The sequence below is a fragment of the Pogoniulus pusillus genome, chromosome 23, assembly GCF_015220805.1.
Source record: "Pogoniulus pusillus isolate bPogPus1 chromosome 23, bPogPus1.pri, whole genome shotgun sequence".
Classification (NCBI taxonomy): Eukaryota; Metazoa; Chordata; class Aves; order Piciformes; family Lybiidae; genus Pogoniulus; species Pogoniulus pusillus.
Genome location: NC_087286.1, coordinates 19123099 through 19144388, shown reverse-complemented (window position 1 = coordinate 19144388; position 21290 = coordinate 19123099).

Genomic DNA, 21290 nt, shown 5'->3' with positions numbered 1-21290 from the left:
ACAATCCTTCACATGCATCTTGCACTAAGGTTTTTTTCTTGCATAGGCTGATGTCCTTTAGTGACTGCTGGTTTGAGCCTAGCTGGGATATTTCAGTGAGAGAAATTAGATGCTAGGCTGTGAAAAGGAAACAAAGGTGATGTCTGCTGCACTCATGGGCTTGCTGAGATGGGTAAAAACAAGAACACATAGACAACACAGTGGCTCTCTGAGTGCAGCTTGTGCATGCACTTTTCTCCCTAACCTGCTACCTGTGTAACTAATCCTTTTGCTTTCTAACCCCCTTGGCTGATCCTCCAAACTCATCTTGCGTAAGGCAAACTCTGAGATAAGGTAGAGGGGTGGAAGGGTGGTTGGGAGCCCCTCCTGGGCACTCTGGTTTCTGGGAGGGCTGCTGTGTTTCTGTATTGCCTTTCACTTGTCTATTTCTGTCTATAGCTGCAAATATTGTACCTATCTGCCTGTATATTGTGCTAAGCTGTGAATATGGAGCTTCATTCCTTAATTTCCAGCCAGCTGAGTCTAGTCTGGGTGACTTCTAAGAGTGGGGGGCAGGTAACTCCCAAACGATCACAGTGACTCAGCACATCTCTCTTGTCTGCCTGATTCCAGCAAGATTCAAAACCTTGACACAACATCTTCTTGCACAGATGAGCCAGGAGACAAAACATTCCCTGCATTATTGATCAAAACTGGCAAGTGTCTGTCAGCCTTTTTTATTTCAAAGCAAGAGCCCTTGTCTTTCTCACTGCAAAGATGTGCATTAGGATCTAAAATCACTTTTCTAATCAATTTCAGGGAACAAATACCATGAGTTCAGTCATTTGCAAGCTGAAGAGGCTGAATAGCTTGACCTAGACTGGGGAAGGAAAGAACTTAGAGTGCTCCAGTGTGAAACCTGCATCCTTGCAGATCACATTGAAACCAACTCTTTGTCTTTTTAATTGGAACACAGATCAAACCTCAGCTCTTTTGGGTATGCAAGAAACATGAGACACAAAAATAAGTGTGATGGTGATGGCTCAAACGCTGCTGTGTTTCTCTATGAGTTTATTAGGTACTGAACTGAATCATAGAATAGAATCATAGATTCAAGCAGGTTGGAAGAGACCTCCAAGATCATCCACTCCAACCTAGCTCCCAGCCCTAGACAATCAACCAGACCATGGCACTAAGTGCCTCATCCAATCTTGAACACCTCCAAGACAGCAACTCCACCACCTCCCTGGGCAGCCCATTCCAATGCCAATTACTCTCTCTGCCAACAACTTCCTCCTAACATCCAGCCTGGCATAACTTGAGACTGTGTCCCCTTGTTCTGTTGCTGGGTGCCTGGCAGAAGAGACCAACCCCACCTGGCTACAGCCTCCCTTCAGATAGTTGTAGGCAGCAGCTGATGTGAGTGCAAACACTCTGATACGTTGAAACAGATGACTAAATTCATTACTGTTGTGCAAGAGCTCACCCAGATTGTGCTGCTGACTGCCCAGGCAAAATCAGGTACCACCTTGTGATGGTTTGGGAGTTACTCACCCCCCCACACTCTTATGAAATCACCCAGTCTAGACTCAGCAGCTGGAAATTAGGGAATGAAGCTTTCTATTCACAGCTTAGCACAACATACAGGCAGATAGTTACAATATACACAGCTACAGACAGAAATAGACAAGTGAAAGGTAATACAGAAACAAAAAAACCCTCCCAGAAACCAGAGTGTCCAGGAGGGGCTCCCAACCACCTTCCACCTTCCCTCCACCCCTCTACCTTATCTCAGAGTCTGCTTTACATGCAAGGTGAGTTTGGAGGATCAACAAGGGGGCTTAGAAGCAGAACTAGTTGGGTTACACAGTCAAAGCCAAGGGAAAAAAGCACAGGCACCAACTCCAACAGATAGAGACTCTCACACTTGTCTTACCTATGTTTGTGTCCTTGTTTTTGTACACCTCAGCAAGCCTGTGAGTGAAGCAGACATCACCATTGCTTCTTTTTCAAAGCCTATCATCTAATTTCTCTCATTAAAATATTCCAATTAGCCTCAAACTAGCACACACCTCAGGTCAGCTCAGGAGAGGAAGAGGATACTCTGGCTGCAGCCTGACAATGCATGTAGCATCTTTAGAAGATGGTGAGCATGGTCACTGGATGGCTGCCGTGAGCAAATAGGGCTTGGTGGAGGCTTAGTAATGAAGGAGCAGCTGTGTTGATCTCTGTTTCACTGTTCTCCTTTTAAGTGTCTGTTTCTGATCTGACTGTGTTTTGAAATGTGAATTTCACTCATGAAATGGCCAAGGTCCTGTGGGTTACATCAAGCCATTTAGTGTCCTGATGTGGGCTGCTGCATTCTTAGCTTCTTCCCCCACAGTTTGGTCTTGGAAGGAGATGAGGTGAGCAATATGCTGGAGACCACTGAACCTCGTGGCCACCTCAGTGAAAGCCCTTGGCCAACACCAGCAGTCTTCACTGGACAGTGCATCTCAGCCTGGGAGATAGCAGCCTCGGTGTCCTCTGACCATGCTCTACCTGCAGCACTGGCAGCATCTCTCTCTTTCGGTAGGAAAGAAGCCACTCCCTTTTCTTTGCTGTGAAAGGGAAGGCTTAAGAATTACACCTGGGAGCTGCTGCATCCTCTCAGCCCAAGTAAGCAAAAAACCCCTAAAGAACTCTTTGCTTTTTCTTTGCTGAGAAAGGGAAGGGTTAAGAATTGTACCTGGGAGCTGCTGTATCCTCACAGCCCAAGTAAGCAAAAAGGCCCCTAAAGGACCCTTTGTTTCACTTCTAGAGCAGTGTTGTTTATACCAAATGCCCCAAAATACTCTCACAGAATCAGTTTTAACCTGATTCTGGAAAGGCCATGAGAAACCTCAGGTCAGACTGAGTCAGAGATGTAACCAGGATTGAAATCCATTTACAGGAACTAATTACAAGAGAGATGACTAAGTCTTTTTCTTTCCTTTCCCCTGGCATCCCAGCAGTCTTTAGACAGAAGGATAACAACTAGGCAAGAGAACCAGCTCTAGAAAAACAGCCTGCTGCAGCACGAGGAGGATGCTCCTTGCAGGACATGGCTCCATGCTGTGAGGTGGCCACAAGCTGGTGATGCACATGCTCCATGCCAGGAATCAAGCAGCTGCAATCCTCAAGCAAGAAACAGAGCCAGGGAAACTGGGTTTGCTCTGGAGGCTGGATTGCTCTGGAGGCTGGATTGCTCTGGAAGCTGGATTACTCCTCTCCTGGCACTGGAGGTGAGAGCGTGCTGGCACTTGGTGACATGTGCACGAGCAATGACCAACCTGAGATGTTCATCCAAAGTAACTCTGGAAGGAACCATTCCCCTTGCCAACAAAAGAATGAGTAGACAGGTAATTAATGCACCAGTGCATGTGAGCCCAAGCTGCACTGTAAAGCAAAGCAACTCAAACTCCCCAGCACAGGGGCGTCCAGACTCCACCTCATCCCCCAAGCTGCCCCTGCTGCCCACCACTGCACAGCTACAGCCCACTGCAGGTGTTTGACCCCCTTGTTGCTATATTTGGTGTGATCAAAGGAGGTCATGACGAGATTGTTAAGTCTCCATTCATTTTACTGTGCTTTTATCTTCAGGAAATGAGGTTTCTCAAGCTCTGGTGTCATCCTTACTGATGGAAGCAAGGGCTTTGATGGAAGACTTAATGGAAATAGCTCACAGCTCTCCTCCAGGTAGGAAACCAAAGTATCATAGAATGATTTAGGTTGGAAAAGATGACCTATAAGGTCATAGAGCCCAACCTTAAGCCCACCACTGCCAAGTCCACCACTAAACCATGCCAAAGAGCATCACACTGACACACATCTTATATAGCTCTAGGGATGGTGACTTTACTTCCCTGAGCAGCCTGTTCCAGTGCTTCACAAACCTTTTGGTGAAGAAGTTTTTCTTCATAGCCAACCTAACTCTGCCCTAGTGCAATTTGAGGCCAGTTCCTTTTGTCCTATCTTTTGTTACTTTGGAAAAGAGACCCAACAAGGCCCTGCCTGCTACTGTGTGAGGCTGGTTTGGGGATCAGTGTCAGTAGGTGGTGCTGGGAGGCTGAGCAGGGTGGCAGAGCCACATCCAGGGCAAGGGAGTGAAGTCCTGTGTGTGTCAGCCTAACCTGGAAAAAGCAATTTGGATGTTAGTGGGAAGGAGGCATAAAGCCTGCAATGTGATCTCCATCCTGCTGCCTGCTTTCTAAATGAGCTTCATTACACACATAATTAAAGGAAAAGATTTGAATGCTATTTAGCAGTGTTTTAGGGGCATTAATTTCAAGACTAAGGGTACCTGGAGATTAAATAAATTAACTTACAACCAAATCAGGTTAATTGTAATTTTCTTTACCTGGAGTGAAGCTGAAAAAAAGGAAAGTTTTGATTCAATAATAACTGTGGATATAGTAAAGAAAAGCAGGTTCCTGAAGAGAAGAAAATTTGCTATGAGAAACAGTGAATTAGGAACCCAAGGGGACATGAGCAGAGCTGGGCAGCAGTGTGGGTTCCAGGGCCATCCCCTTTGGACAGCAGGGGCTGTGATTCAGCCACCCTCACTCCTGAGGTGGGAAGGGTCCCAGCCACTCCCCTGCACCCTGTGTTTCATTTTGGTTGCCTGCTGTGTCAGGCTGCAGGCTTCCAGTTGCTCCTGTTGTTCTGTTGCTGGTTGCCAGGCAGAAGTCTGGCTACAACCTCCGTTCAGGTAGCTGTAGACAGCAATGAGGTCTGCCCTTAGCCTCCTCTTTGCCAGAGCCAGATTGATTAGGTCAGCTAATGTAGGCTGATTCTCTGACAAAGTCAGCTATTTTAGTTTAATTTTAGCCAGAACAATTGATCTAAGAAGAATTTGCATCAACGTTACATTAGGACCAGCACCAGAACAAGGGGACACAGTCTCAAGCTGTGCCAGGGGAGGTCTAGGCTGGATGTTAGGAGGAAGTTGTTGGCAGAGAGAGTGATTGGCATTGGAATGGGCTGCCCAGGGAGGTGGTGGATTTGCCATCCCTGGAGGTGTTGAAGCAAAGCTTAGCTGGGGCACTTAGTGTCTGGTTGATTGTCTAGGGCTGGGTGCTAGGTGGGACAGGATGAGCTTGGAGATCTCTTCCAACCTGGTCAATTCTGTGATTCTATGACTCTAGTCCAACAATTATGCTCTGCTGTTATCTGAGAAGTTCTGTCATCAAGATGATATTTCAGCAGCTTTAGACAGATGAGATTCCTAAAGGAGGATTTCTCATTTGTGTTTGTTTTTAATTTGGGGTTTGGATCACCACAGCAGCAACAATTTGTTGTGTTGTGCATTTATGGCTGCACGTGTTTAAAACAGTTCAATCTGCACTGACCCTATTAGACCACAAAAACGAAACCAGCTTCTGTATTCTCATTCCTTAGCTGGAAAAAATAAACCCACAGCATGCATGTACAAAATAAATTATAGTTTTTACAGCTTTGGGGGTTTGAAACTCAAAAGGCTGTGGAAGGATTTCAGATTTTCACAGCCCTGGCTTTAAAAGAAGGAAATGATTCTTTACCAGAAAGTGACTCCTTCAAGATAAAAATGCATTTTTCTAGCTGCTGCCTTGTTCAATCTCATCCCATTGGCCTCTGCCCACCCATCCAGCCTGGCCAGGTCCCTCTGTAGGGCTCTCCTACCCTCCAACAGGTCCACACCTGCTCCTAGCTTGGTGGCATCTGCAAACTTACTGATGCTGGACTCAATCCCCTCATCCAGACCATCAATAAAGATGCTGAACAGGACTGGGCCCAGCACTGATCCTTGGGGAACACCACTGGTGCCAGCTGCCAACTGGATGTGGCATCATTCACCACCACTCTTTGGGCTCTGCCATCCAGCCAGTTTCTGACCCAGCACAGAGTGAATCTGTCCAAGCCATGAGCTGCCAGCTTGGCCAGGAGCTTCTTGTGGCAGACAGTGTCAAAGGCTTTGCTGAAGTCCAGGTAGACTCCATCCACAGCCTGCCCCACGTTCACCAGGCAGTAACCTGATCATAAAAGGAGATCAGGTTGGTGAGACAGGACCTGCCCCTCCTAAACCCATGCTGGCTGGGCCTGATCCCTTGGCCACCCTGTAGGTGCTTTGTGATGGCACTCAAGATGACCTGTTCCATGCCCTTCATAGAATCATAGAATCAACCAGGTTGGAAGAGACCTCCAAGATCATCCAGTCCAACCTAGCACCCAGCCCTAACCAATCAACTAGACCATGGCACTAAGTGCCTCATCCAGTCTTTTCTTGAAGACCCCCAAGGACGGTGACTCCCTTGCCTGGCACTGAGGTCAGGCTGACAGGTCTGTAGTTTTCTGTTTTCTGGCTCCAAAAGGAAAACAAAATTAATAAGGAGCTTAATAAGATGTGTGAGTTTCTTTGGGAAAGGAGTGTACCAGAATATAGAAAGATGATGGTTTGGGTTAAAAGTCTCCTAGATCTAAAAGTTAGTTCAGAGTCAGCACCAGCTTGTCCTGCTTTAAGCACCCTCATTCTTCTCACCTACCTGTTTTTATTGAGTCTGCTTCTCAGAACAAATGACAATGTTTGCCTTCAGCCTCTGAGGGTTAAAAGCAAACAGAGGTCAAGCCATGTTTGACTTGACACAGAAATGTGGAAAGGGCCTTTTACTTGGTCACTTCACTTGTAGCTCTGAAGAAGACCGACCCAGGCAGAGCAGAGAGCTTGGTCTGGGTCTCTGGTAGCTGGATTCACTATTTGATGACAAATCTATCACCTCTGGCTAATTTCTAACCCCTGGACAAATGTGCATAGTTTTACTCATTCAGGTTGCTTCATGCCCCAGAGTGGAGGAGACTGAATCCAGAAGATGCTCCTGAGTGGTGGCAGGTGAAACCATAGCTTGATAATAACAGCCAAACATCCTGGTCTGACCTGGGCATTTGGGAGGCAAAGAGCAGTGATTCTGAAGAACACAACCCATTTTTACACCACAGACCTCCCAGAGGGGCAAGGTGGTCTTCAGCACCCCTCTCAGAGCTGGTGAGGTGGGCAGAGGGTCATGCCAAGCCAGTAGGTTGACCAACGCTGGTTGCAGAACCTTCTCATTTCCATGACAAGTCCTTCTGAAGCCTATCTTAGGAACATCCCAAATAATACTTGTTGGTAGGGGTGGAGGGTGCTGACAAATCTGGGCAAAAAAAGACAAAGGAGCTTTATTGCAAGTGGGTGATGAGAGCAGCACTGACCACAACAAGGCAGCCTGTTTCGACACAGCGGCTGCGGCACTGCCGCCGCGGGAATTACAGGGAGTGCTGAAACAGCCCCGGGAAGGATTCAAACAGCAGTTTGATCCCAGCCTGCCCACTGCTGAGAGCCTGCGACAGGGAAAGAGAGCAAGAGGGAAGCATTGCTCTTGGCCTTCTCCCTGTAGATGCCAAACCTTGAGTGTGGAGATGGGGCAGGAAAGAACCTGAGGTCAGAGATGATCTTACCACAACCCACATGACACTAAAGCAGTTCAGAATTCTTTTGTCCTGACAGTTTTCCACCCAGTTCTGGTCCAGAATCAGGCACATCCAATCTATGTAAGGTGTGTCTTTTTTCAGTGTCTGCATTCTCAGCTTTGGCAGACCTCTGTAGCTCACCCCTTTGTGCTAGCAGTTTGGCAGCAGCAGAGCTAATCTGTCCATCATAGAATCATAGAATCATAGAATCAACCAGGTTGGAAGAGACCTCCAAGCTCATCCAGTCCAACCTAACACCCAGCCCTAGCCAAGCAACCAGACCACAGCACTAAGTGCCTCATCCAGGATTTTCTTGAAGACCCCCAGGGACCAGGGATGGTGCCTCCACCACCTCCCTGGGCAGCCCATTCCAATGCCAATCACTCTCTCTGTGAAGAACTTCTTCCTAACATCCAGCCTATACCTACCCTGGCACAACTTGAGACTGTGTCCCCTTGTTCTATTGCTGGTTACCTGGGAGAAGAGGCCACCCCCCCACCTGGCTACAATGCCCCTTCAGGTAGTTGTAGACAGTAATAAGATCACCCCTGAGCCTCCTCTTCTCCTGGCTAAACCTCAGCATCTCCATCATCACTATCTCTGTCTCCTGTGCCAAAGGAATCAATGATTGGAATGGGCTGCTTGGGGAGGTGGTGGAGTTGCCATCCCTGGAGGTGTTGAAGCAAAGCCTGGCTGGGGCACTTAGTGCCATGGTCTGGTTGATTGGCCAGGGCTGGGTGCCAGGTTGATCAGGATGATCTTGGAGGTCTCTTCCAATCTGGTTGATACTATGATTTTTTTGCTGCCCTTTCCAAAGCTGAAATGCCCCTGGAGAATATTAGGCCAGAGCACACAACCATCTCGCTGCTGACTGAACTTCTCCTGCATTGCCTCTGAATGATTACAGCCTTCTTCTAACCCCCTTTTCTATTGATTTTTGTGGTAAACCCACATCATGTGACTGATACATATTTTTAGTGTCCCTCACCACTTATGAATTGTAACATCCTCTGGTGTTTTTTTTTCAAGACACTTGATAGTTTGGGAGGAAAAAAGATGACCTTGTAGAGGTGAAAATCTCTCTTCTGTTGCCCAGCCTGATTGAACTGTACTCAGCATAGGTCAGGCCACCCCTTGAGTGCTGTGTCCAGTTCTGGGCTACTCAATGCAAGAGAGATGTTGCGGTGCTCGAAGGTGTCCAGAGAAGGGTAATGAAGCTGGTGAGGGGCCTGGAGCACAGCCCTGTGAGGAGAGGTTGAGGGAGCTGGGGGTGTGCAGCCTGCAGAAGAGGAGGCTCAGGGCAGACCTCATTGCTGTCTACAACTCCCTGAAGAGAGGCTGTAGCCAGGTGGGGTTGGTCTCTTCTCCCAGACAACCAGCAGCAGAACAAGGGGACACAGCCTCAAGTTGTGCCAGGGGAGGTCTAGGCTGGATGTTAGGAGGAAGTTGTTGGCAGAGAGAGTGATTGGCATTGGAATGGGCTGCCCAGGGAGGTGGTGGAGTGGCTGTGCCTGGAGGTGTTGAAGCAAAGCCTGGCTGGGGCACTTAGTGCCATGGTCTGGTTGATTGGCTAGGGCTGGACTGGATGATCTCGATTGGATAGGTTGGACTGGATGGATGCATTGGATAGGTTGGACTGGATGAGCTTGGAGGTCAGTTCCAACCTGGCTGATTCTATGACTCTTCGATTGTATGATTCTATGACTGGGTGATTCTGTGTCTCTCTGATTCTGTGTTTCTCTGATTCTCTGAACTCAGGGGTGGCTACAGCTTAGCACCCCAAGCTGGCTGCACAACTGGTAACAATTTTACTCTCAGCCTGCGACTGATCCAAAACCTAGGACCAAACGAGTTAAATCACAACTCCAGCGCATTTCCTCTCCTGCCTGTTCCCCAAGAACAGCACGGCAGCAGTGCCAGAAGACACATGGATGATAAGTCACTAATAAATTCATTGTGTTGCTGATTTTTAATGGGCTAATAAAAGCAATCATCTTCTTTTACCAGTGCGTGACTCGCGTGAAAAGGAGCAGCAGAATTTGGGGAGGTGTTTTATGCTTGAGCTGCAGGAATGGTCAGCAGTGCAGGCTTTCGCTGCTATCCTTTCTTTTGCTCGGGTGTTGGTTGAGTTTCTAGCAGAGGAGAGAGCAGCACCGCGCCGTGGCTCTGTGCCGGCGCTGCCGAGCTGCACGCTTGATGGGGAATCACTAGAGGTCACTTTGATTCCACCTAAAGGAACAGATGCTTAAGGGCCGGGATGGTTGCTTGCGCTGCTTTTTCTTCAGGATACACCTTTTTGAAAGCCAACTCTTTCCCCCACTTGTGTATAGTTCTTGTTTAAAGGATCCCCTGGAAGTAAAATGTTGCCTGGTGTAAAGAGTGAAGCTTTAAAGAAATTTCTAAAGCTGAGCCTGTGTTCATCAAGAGGAAATCTGGCCCTGACTTTCTTTTTTAATAGGAAACAGCTTCCTTTGGATTTGATATTCATCATAGCAGATGTCATTATTTAACTCTCAATGAATAGTTCTGTCCTGTCAGGATTCCTATAAATAGGAAAAGAAGAGCTCTGATGTATAAATCTCCAAGAAGTTATTCCAACATTGCTGTTTCTTCTGTGGTACTCAAAGGTGAAGTAGCATTTAGAGGTGTTTCATTCTCAGCTTTGATTGATACAGACTCAATGAGATTAGCTGATGTAGGTGATCCTGTTCTGGCAGGGAGGTTGGGCTCAATACTTTTGAGGTCACTTATGGCCCCTAACCCTCTGTGATTTGGTGAGGTTAAAGATCTCCTACACCTAATTACCTTGTGATCAACCAAAACATCTTCCTGCTGCAAAGAGAAAGTCCAGGGAGAGCCCAGACTTGACTTCTACATTTATGAAGTGACAGTTTCCCTCCTTCAGAACCTATAGCATGAAATCCACCTTTTACTCCAGTTTGGATGCCCGGGCTCTATGCTTCCAGATCATCCTGTTGTGGGGTCACAAATGTCTGAGCCCCAGGTGAGGAACCCATGCCACAGCTCCCTTCAAAATGATCTCACTGCTGTCCAGCACCTGTCCACTCAGTCCCTAAAAGGGCAGGGGCTGCACAGAGGCAGCCCCCCCCCACCCCCGCCCCCCCAGCGTGTTGCTGACCACAGTCAGTTTCTTTCTGTTTTGGGAACAGCAAAGCCCCCTTGCACCTCTGGAATCCTAGCCAGAGAAGTGGAAATCCCTTGGTAGTGCTTAGGTCCTTCTGGCTGCGCATGTATCAACTTTTGTGAACTGCTCAGCATCTGCTAGGGCTCCTCAGCAAGGTCCCACAAAGTGGCACCTTCTCTGCCCAGCTGTTGTTCAACACCTGCTGGAAGGCACGAGGGGACCAGGTGAAGCAGTATAACTCCATACTCTGGTGGGTACCAGCTGCATTCCTCCCAATGCTGGCATCCCCAGCTCGGTGCCAAGCTGCTCAGCACTGACAAAAGCAAGACACCAGAGGTGACTGAAAATGCAACCACTTCAGAAAGCCTGTTCCATGCCCTGTGCTCGGTGCAGAGAGCAGCTAACCTCCTGCTTGGGAGCCAAGCTTCTCCCAGGGGTGGAAAACAGCCCTGGGTGTAACAGCATTGGGTGTACAGACCTGGACACTTGCTCTCTGTGAACAAGCCCTGCCACATTCTCACACCACAATGAGTTACTCTGTATGAGTAGCATGCGACCAGCAAGCAGGAGAGCTGTAGGCTCTCCTGTGTCTGACGCTCAGGACAGCTCCTGGTGTCAGAGCTGAGTCATGCTTAGTTGCTGGTTGAGCGCCTGTGCACAGACCTGGCTGTGTCATGCCCACACCCAGTCGCCTGTGAATTCTCCTGCCCCAAAACTGGACTTTGGAGGATGGGAGGTTCCCAAGCTCCCAAAAGTTCCCAAGCTAACAATCAGCATTGTGTATACCAGGGCAAGCCTCCATCCACACCTCCTTGCCTTGGAGAGCAGATGGTCTTGGTCTATTTTTTCTCTCCTGGAAACCCACCACTTCTTTCCTTGGAGAGTCCACTTATCAAGTGAGGTTTCTTTCCAGGGACAGCTCTCCATGCACTTCATGGTGTTCCCTCAGCCCTCTGCAGCTTTTTATCCTCGTGGCACTGTGTGTCACCCTCCAGAGCACATTAAGCAATGGGACGAGTGCCTCTCCCATGAGCTTCTATCTCTTCTCCCTTCCTCCCCCCAGGGGAAAATCGAGTGGGAAAAGTTTTAATTAACTGCAGAGTACGTGCACAGTGTTTATACCAAAGCAGGCAAGGCTGAACAAGTGTGCCTTACTCTTGGAAAGAAATGCTGAGGTTTGTGGCTGCTCTGAAATCCTGAGCTTGCTCAGTGGAGGACCAGCCCCAGGGAAAGCTCTGGCTCTGGACTACGCTGGTCTTAGCCCAGCGATGACACAGAGAAGGAGTGAGTACATCAGTGTCCAGAGGTCTGTCACTCTGTAGACTTAAGGAAAACCTGTAAGTGCCCCACACCAAGACCACTGAATGAGTCAAGAACACCTTTGATTTAGCCTAACACCACAGGGAAGCCTGTGCAGAGAACAGAGAGCAGAGGTGACATTTTGGGCAGGATGCAGCTCTAAGTCAGCACACCTGTGTTCAGACACACCATTGCAGGTGTCTATGTGGGCTCTTGATGTCTCATCTCCCTCATTAATCCATACAGATCTTGTTCATACAGACCTCTCCAGCCAGCCAGTGGGTACCTACTTCAGGAAGAACCAAACTGCCCTCTGTGCAGTACGAGACACACAGAAGCTATGAGAAACCAAACTCATGTCTTAGCCATGAGCTGGGTACTGCCTTGTGGCTTACATGGACAACACAGGGTTCAACATCATGTGAAAAAACAGTAGTCTTCTTCTCCAAAGGTATTCAGAGTGGACTTAAAAATCCCCATGGAAACATGCTTATTTTGTCTATAGATGCCTAATACCTGCAGCTGGTTCCAGAGCTTCAAAAATGCAATGCAATTCGTTAATGAATGTTTAAATAAGACCCCTTTTGGATCAGCTGCCATGTAGAAGTTGTGATGATCCTTGGCTTTCCCCATGTACACAGAGAGGAGATCCCTCAGAGTAACACACAGCAGTAGATGGTATCTGGATGCCTGTGTTTCTCATCATGCAGACCACACAGACCACAGACAATTACCCTCAGAGATGTTTTTCTGCACATCTCTGATGAAGGCAGGAAGATAACTTGCTCAAAATCAGAAGAAACCCCATCAAAGGGGCAAGGACCAAACCTGATTCACTCCAAGCACAACACTGTTCTGCCAACTTGTTTGTCTGTAACCAGGGCTGGGGTGGTTTTTTCCCCTGCTTTCTCCTTTGCCTGGCATTCCTACAGCTATTTATAGTTCCATTTCATAACCAGTGCTTAATATTTTCAAAGGAGTCTAGCATGTGGTAGTCCACACAGAAGATGTGGCTGACTCTTCTGTGCTGCCTAAAAGCTGTTGTCCAGTTCTGGGCTCCTCAATCAAGAGAGATGTTGAGGTGCTGGAAGGTGTCCAGAGAAGGGCAACAAAGCTGGTGAGGGGCCTGGAGCACAGCCCTGTGAGGAGAGGCTGAGGGAGCTGGGGGTGTGCAGCCTGCAGAAGAGGAAGCTCAGGGCAGAGCTCATTGCTGTCTACAACTCCCTGAAGGGAGGCTGTAGCCAGGTGGGGTTGGTCTCTTCTCCCAGACAACCAGCAACAGAACAAGGGGACACAGCCTCAAGTTGTGCCAGGGGAAGTCTAGGCTGGATGTGAGGAGGAAGTTGTTGTCAGAGAGAGTGATTGGCATTGGAATGGGCTGCCCAGGGAGGTGGTGGAGTCGCTGTGCCTGGAGGTGTTGAAGCCAAGCCTGGCTGGGGCACTTAGTGCCATGGTCTGGTTGATTGGCTAGGGCTGGGTGCTAGGTTGGACTGGATGATGTTGGAGGTCTCTTCCAACCTGTTTGATTCTATGATTCTATGATTCTCTGCTATTCTGCAAGGGACTGTAGGGAACAGTTGGCAGAAGGCAGGGAATATGCCCTGCTACCTTGAGAGGGTCTTGATGAGACCACCATGCCCTGCAAGGCTGTGTGTGAGCTTGTAAAGCTGTTACCTTCTCCTGAAGATGCCTCATATTGGAATTCCTTAGATTAATTTATTTTCCTACTGAATTTAAACCCTCTGCGTGCTGCATGCTCCTAAATACCTGAGTTAAACCCTATTGCACTCCAGATCAAGGGCTGGTATTTCATGTCTTCTCCTGCACCACTGTGTAGTGACAAAGTTCCTGGTGACTTAAGTGGGAGGGAGGCTGCATCCTGGGAGACAAAACTTAATTGAGTGTAATACCACAGGGCACGTAAAGTAGGACAACACAGCCTGACCTCATTTTGCCCATACGTAACCCTACTGACATCAGTGGGAGCTGCACACATGCAGCCAGGAGATGACATTTGCCCACTCCTGGCTGCTCTAGGAAATTCCTGCTTGCCTGGTAAATTCTATTCTTCAATTATGCAATAGGGAAGCGAGGGATAGACTGAGTAAAGCTGAGCAAACACAGCTCAGCTCCCTGCCTGTTTGAAGTTCTGGAAAGATTCCTTTTGACGCTGGTGGTTGCTGGATTGAGCCCACAGTACACAATGATTCATAATCATTTTCCTCAATGAAAGCAACCAGGTTGGTTTGTTGTTGTTTGTGGGATCACATGATTCATTATTTGCAAGTATTTGAATGGCAGTTGGACTTTCTGATGCCTGTGAACCCCAGAGCCTCCACTGTTGTTAGCACAAAATGGTTATGCAGACAAACACTGTGCCAGAACAGACTTGTTGGATACTGCACATGTATTGTGCTCCTGTCTCTAGAAAAGCTTTGCAGAGTAGAAAGGGCATCACCAGGCAGGGCCAACAAAGCTTGCACCAAACTGGTGCTCTATTCCAAAGGAATTGTCCATCAGCAATCCTGGGAGTAATATTTATTTGCACATATATTGTGCTCCTGTCTCTAGAAAAGCTTTGCAGAGTAGAAAGGGCATCACTTGGCAGAGCCAACAAAGCTTGCACCAAACTGGTGCTCTATTCCAAAGGAATTGTCCATCAGCAATCCTGGGAGTAATATTTATTTGCACATATATTGTGCTCCTGTCTCTAGAAAAGCTTTGCAGAGTAGAAAGGGCAGCACCAGGCAGGGCCAACAAAGCTTGCACCAAACTGGTGCTCTATTCCAAAGGAATTGTCCATCAGCAATCCTGGGAGTAATATTTATTTGCACATATATTGTGCTCCTGTCTCTAGAAAAGCTTTGCAGAGTAGAAAGGGCATCACTTGGCAGAGCCAACAAAGCTTGCACCAAACTGGTGCTCTATTCCAAAGGAATTGTCCATCAGCAGTCCTGGGGGTAATATTTATTTGCAGACATCACAGGCTAATAATTAGATTCAGTGCTTATTGCTGTCGAAAACAGGATGGGACTGACTTACAGAGAAGAGGCTAGCTGGGTGAGTAATGTTTCAACTGTCTCTGCTTGGTACAAGCTAGAATCATAGAAGCAGGCAGGGTTGGAAGGGACCACAAGGATCATCTAGTTCCCAGCCCCCTGACATGGGCAGGGGCACCCTACCCTAGAGCAGGCTGGCCACAGCCTCAGCCAGCCTGGCCTTAAACACCTGCAGGGATAGGGCCTCTACCACCTCCCTGGGCAACCCATTCCAGGCTCTCACCACTCTCATGCTCAACAACTTCCACCTCACCTCCAGTCTGAATCTCCCCAGCTCCAGCTTTGCTCCATTCCCCCCCAAGTCCTGTCACTACCTGATATCTGGAAAAGTCCCTCCCCAGCTTTTTTGTAGGCTCCCTTCAGATCCTGGGAGGCCACAAGAAGGTCACCTGGGAGCCTCCTCTGTTCCAGACTGCACAGCCCCAACTCTTTCAGTCTGTCCTTATAGGAGAGCTGCTGCAGCCCTCTGAGCATCCCCATGGCCCTTCTCTGAACTGAAAGCTGGAGAGCAGAGGCAAAACTCAGCAAACCACTGAACATCCCAGAGTATGAACCAGGGATTTCTTAAAACTAATCTCGTTTTAACTCTTAGCTTCCCCTGCCCCTCAAAGACACCTAAAAAAAATAATATAAAGGGAAATTCTTGGTACATGGAAGATGATTCTTCAGCATTCAGGCAAAAAAACCAAACCAAACAGGCTATTTAACAATGCCAGATAATCAGTAGGGTGGTGGTTCTCCATCCTTTGAGAGGTGTAAGACAAGAATCATAGAACCAACCAGGTTAGAAGAGACCTCCAACATCATCCAGCCCAACCTAGCACCCAGCCCTAGACAATCAACCAGACCATGGCACCAAGTGCCCCAGCCAGGCTTTGCTTGAACACCTCCAGGCACAGCGACTCCACCACCTCCCTGGGCAGCCCATTCCAATGCCAATCACTCTATCTGCCAACAACTTCCTCCTGACATCCAGCCTAGACCTCCCCTGGCACAACTTGAGACTCTGTCCCCTTGTACAGCCTCCACAACAGCATTCTCTAAGAGCCCCATGTGGGCAAGGGTTGAACACAGGACCACCAGAGACCCCTTCCTGCCCAAATTGCTTGGGGAAAAAAACAAACCATATTTCGATGTTCCAAATTGACCTGCTTGTAAAATAAAGCTTCTCCACCTAGTGAAACCTCATGGCAGGTCTGTGACACAAGGCCTTCGTGTGATGATATCAAAAGGAAGTTGCTGTAATTGCATACAGATTTATCATGCAGAGAAATCCACCAAAAGACTCAAGACTTGGAACAGTGCAGTGCTCCCAAGTGCATTTTCCCTGTAAACACCTCCCCTTTTCAAGGGAGACAACACAGTGTCCTAGAGAGTTGGTCCAGAGAAGCACTGCCCCAGAGATGGGGTGAGGAAGGTGTCCCTGGAGTGCCCCTGGAGCTGAACTAGCTAGGCAAAGCCACACAAAGCACACAGTGCTCCCACAGCATCCTTGCTCTCCTGCCTATGTCCGATCCCTCCTGCCCTTGGGCAGCAGCCAGATGTGAGTTTTGTGGCCACGAAAGCCTCCACGGTCACAGCACAGGGAGCATCCTTGTCACCTCTTCTCCTCGGTAATAGGAACGGACATTTGTTTACACCAAACTGAGCAAATCTCATATTTATTTCACATTTAGGTCACAGGACATCAAAACAAATATTTTTACCCCAAACAGATTTCCTGACCTTATGCTTTCACTCCTGCTTTGCAGCAGTATTTGTCTGAAGAGCTGTCTTGCTCTCACTTTAAAAATGGAAGGAAAAGAAGTTATATCAGGGTCCTGCACTGGGCTTTGAGCTGACAGCACAAATCCCTGGATGCTGCTCCTGATTTTATTGGCACCAGGACAGGATTATTAAACTCATATTTCCTGGATTTCAGTCCTGAAAACCAAAATGATTTAAATACATCAGCCAATGCAAAGTACTAAAAACCTACATTTAACAGTCTTGGCATAAAGAGTGTCTGTGGGCCTCATCCTGCTCCCATCAAAAGCTGAGACAATTCCATCACTTGGAAAGATGCACTTTGTAAAGATGGCTTCCCCCACACACCCTTTCCAGCCTGTGCAGGCAAAGGAACACATTCACACTGCTCCATTGAAAGTTCTGAAATGTTCTGTACATGGAAATTTAACCTTCCCCCCACCCCCCCTCTCTCTTTTGATTAGGTTTGCACCAGTTTTAAGGCAGAAACTACTGAAGAGAGGATTTTGGAAGCTTAGGAAGTTCAGTGGTCCCTTATGGCTTGCAGTAATGAGTAAAATAAAATGCTCTTTCTGATTTCCATCCCACTGTAATTGAAATAGATGTCGTACTGCAGCTGCAAAGCTGCTGCCCAATTAACACCTAACTGGGCTGATTTACATCATCTGTTCAGCCTCTGTGCAATGGGAAATGCTCGGGAGGTCCAACATCAACGTATTTATAGCCTGGTGGGGCATGCTGAGCACTTGATAGAGAGATAAGATCATATATGTAGGCATATATGTGCATATATAATACATACAAAGACACAGCTAAACAAATGTTTGTATGTGAGGGGACAAAGAGCTGCTGGCTGTGGCACCCCTATCTGGCTGGTTTGCTCCAGTTCTTTTCTTGGCTGCTGCTGGCTGTGGTGTGGCACCCCTATCTGGCTGCTTTACTCCAGTTCTTTGCTTGGCTGCTGCTGGCTGTGGTGTGGCACCCCTATCTGGCTGGCTTACTCCAGTTCTTTTCTTGGCTGATGCTGGCTGTGGTGTGGCACCCCTATCTGGCTGCTTTACTCCAGTTCTTTGCTTGGCTGCTGCTGGCTGTGGTGTGGCACCCCTATCTGGCTGCTTTACTCCAGTTCTTTGCCTGGCTGCTGCTGGCTGTGGTGTGGCACCCCTATCTGGCTGCTTTACTCCAGTTCTTTTCTTGGCTGATGCTGGCTGTGGTGTGGCACCCCTATCTGGCTGGCTTACTCCAGTTCTTTGCCTGGCTGCTGCTGGCTGTGGTGTGGCACCCCTATCTGGCTGCTTTACTCCAGTTCTTTGCTTGGCTGCTGCTGGCTGTGGTGTGGCACCCCTATCTGGCTGCTTTACTCCAGTTCTTTTCTTGGCTGATGCTGGCTGTGGTGTGGCACCCCTATCTGGCTGGCTTACTCCAGTTCTTTGCTTGGCTGCTGCTGGCTGTGGTGTGGCACCCCTATCTGGCTGCTTTACTCCAGTTCTTTGCCTGGCTGCTGCTGGCTGTGGTGTGGCACCCCTATCTGGCTGCTTTACTCCAGTTCTTTGCTTGGGTTTTAACTGCATTTTGGATGTGATCTTCTTCCACTGGTGTACTCAAGCCCCGCTTCAGTTGGCACACCTGGCCTTTGAGCACTGGGGCTCTAACTGAAAAACCAGTAAGACAAACAGAAATTAGCCCAGTCTCATTAGGGTCACTTCTCACACCGGCTTGGACGAGAGAGGCTGGGAGGACAGGCTGACCTTTAGGGCATCTCTGTCTCCTCACAAGACCCTGTCAAATCAGTTGGCTTTGCAGAGCCACACAGTATTTCGCAGGTGAACGCTAGACTGTCTACATGGCTCTGGGTGGGAGCAGAGGGAGGTTGCCACCATCACGTGAAGGAACACAGGCACAATTCCTGCCGTGTTTGAAGGGCTCCAGGTCAACTCCCACAGGACTGGGTGCTGAGCATCTCACACCCTGCTTCAGTGGCACCAGGGAAAACACTGCAGATCTGAGAGTGCGCGACAGGAATGCCACCACGTACCAGACACGTTGGGAAGCCTCTGTAATTTCTTTAATTGTTCAGACAACAGAGCACAAGGATAATAGCTTCAAGTACATTCTTATACATTATTTTAACAGTAATAGATATGTATTTAGTCATAAACTATTCTGTAGCCACCACTATGTGTACATTTTATACAAACTATTGCCATACTTGGACCCTGAAAACGGAGGGTGCCATCTCCTAGACGTTTTGCACAGCGTTATGACAGTACATCCTTCATATGAGAGCTGTAGCTGCAGGTTGGATCCGTCCATCTAATGAAGCACTTGTAATGCACACTGCAGAAGGGTGATCCGGGGATGAGGCGTGGATGGAAGGGATGCATTCAGGATGGGGTGAGAGAGAGGCACAGCCACGCGGAGCACGTGCGATGGGGAACGCGGCACGGCATTTCTTTGCTTGGTGGAACAGGTTAAGACAGCATCTGAGCTTCTCTTACACCACAAAGCTCTTAGCTTGTCTCTGCCTTTTGGTGAAGACTAAATGTAGTGATGTATGATATGGTCCCTACTGGGGCCCTGACACAAGCATGGGCTGTAGCCTAATGGATCTTTTTCATCTCAGTTATGAATTTAGACCAAAGCCCCCAAGCCCACAGTTTAAAGCTTGATCACTGGCATCCCTGAAGACCTCCCCTGCCTGACTTTTGGAGAAGGTAGGCTCCATCATGGTTGATTTTGAATGTAGAAGCTTTACAAAATGCCAACCACCAATCAAGAGAGGGGTAAGAGAGCTCAGATGCCCAGACATCATCATATGAAGGAAAGACTCTTACAGCAGAGACTTATTCGTTCCATGATCACAGTTGTATGTGCCTCAACCCAGCCATATCTGCAGCCCAGACAGACCCCAAAGACATGGAGACAGCAGAATCTGAAATGGTGTGGTCAGCAGGTCCCCAGCACCCACCAGGCAGTCCACGGTCCCCCACAGTGCCCCACACCACATGGGTGCTTTGGTTCCTATCCCAGCAGTCCACATGGGTGCAGTTGCATTGAAGTCTCACCATCCCAGCCACGTCCAAGCATTGGAGAGTGATAGTGGCCCTGGACTAGAAGCTGAGGGGAAGGAGAGAGCACATCCATCTGTTAGGGCTTGACAAGGGGTTGCCCATGCCTGGGGCTCAGTCACTAGCTCCTGGCACAGCTCTGGAGGCTCCTGGGCTTTCAGCATGGAGGAGCACATTCTATACTCTCTGGAGGTGACCCCAGGCAGGGACTTCCCTGAAAGCCACCTGGAGCTGCTGTCTATCCTGGCAGAGGACGTGGCTACACCTCTGGAGCAAGGAGCTGCCTGATGGGTGAACATCCTAGACCGGTGAGTAACGGAAACTGAAGAAAAGGCGAGAAGACATTCAAGGAGAGCTCCCCTCCAGCACGATCCTGTCGCAGATGAGCACACACCCACACTGTTTTGCAACATTTTTAAAGGGATCCTGGAAACCCTGCAAGGAGGAGCACATGGTGCAGCAGAACCTCACTCATCAGCCCCTCAGTGGGGCTTGGGACTGGGACCAGGCAGGAATGCTGCGCTGCTCCCACCGCTTGGCTCCTAAAACATAGCTCCATTGTATTTGTTCATCGATGGCTCAGGACAGACTCCATTGAGGTACTGCTAAAGAACATCACTCAGAGTAAAAGAGCACATTTCTATCTCTTCTTTTTGTTCTGCAAAGGGTGTTTTTCTCTTTCCTTGGTGGCCCCAAACCCTGCATGGTTACTCAAGCAATATGGCCAGTGATAGCTCATGGCCATCTCCTTCTTCCAGCATTAGCCACATAAATCCCAGCTAATTCACCAAAATCAGTGCCTCTCCCACAGATTTCCATCTTCCTGGCACCCAAATTAAAGCCAGTTAAACTCCCAGTGCTGTGAAAAGGTGAAGACAGCTGCCTGCCTTCAGACTGAGATGCTTCAAAGACAAACTTGATTTTATGCTCTCAGATACCAATTTTAAGAGCCACCTGCAGTCTCTGAACCAGCCTGGGAGGCAGCCACAGAGCCAGGGCTGGAGCTGGAAGAGGGGAGCATCGCTTGAGCATGGATGGGGAGCTGGGGCTCCAGTGAAGGGGGAACAGCATCTCCCGGTCACTCATGCGAATGAGTGAGGTTCTACTGTTAGCACAAGAGATTCCAGGTTACGCAGGGATGCGATGGATTCATTTCCTTAATGAAAGTACTAGAATTAAAAAGTTCTAGGCAACATATCTAAAGAAAAGAATGGGCACTCCTTTAGGCATCGTGTTCCTTAAACCAATAAGCAAAAAAAAACAAACCAAAAAACCCAAACAAGGAAGAAAAACAACCAAAAAAAAAACCCCCAACCAAACAAAAAATGGGATGCACCAGGAATTCTTAGTTATCATATACTAACCAGACTGTGCATGGCACATTTTTATTTCTATAAAACTATTAAAACTATTACAAAATATTCAAAAATACATTTTAGTCCATTTACAGCAGTTATGTCTCACTTTATTAATGCAAAACAGCCTTTTGCTCCC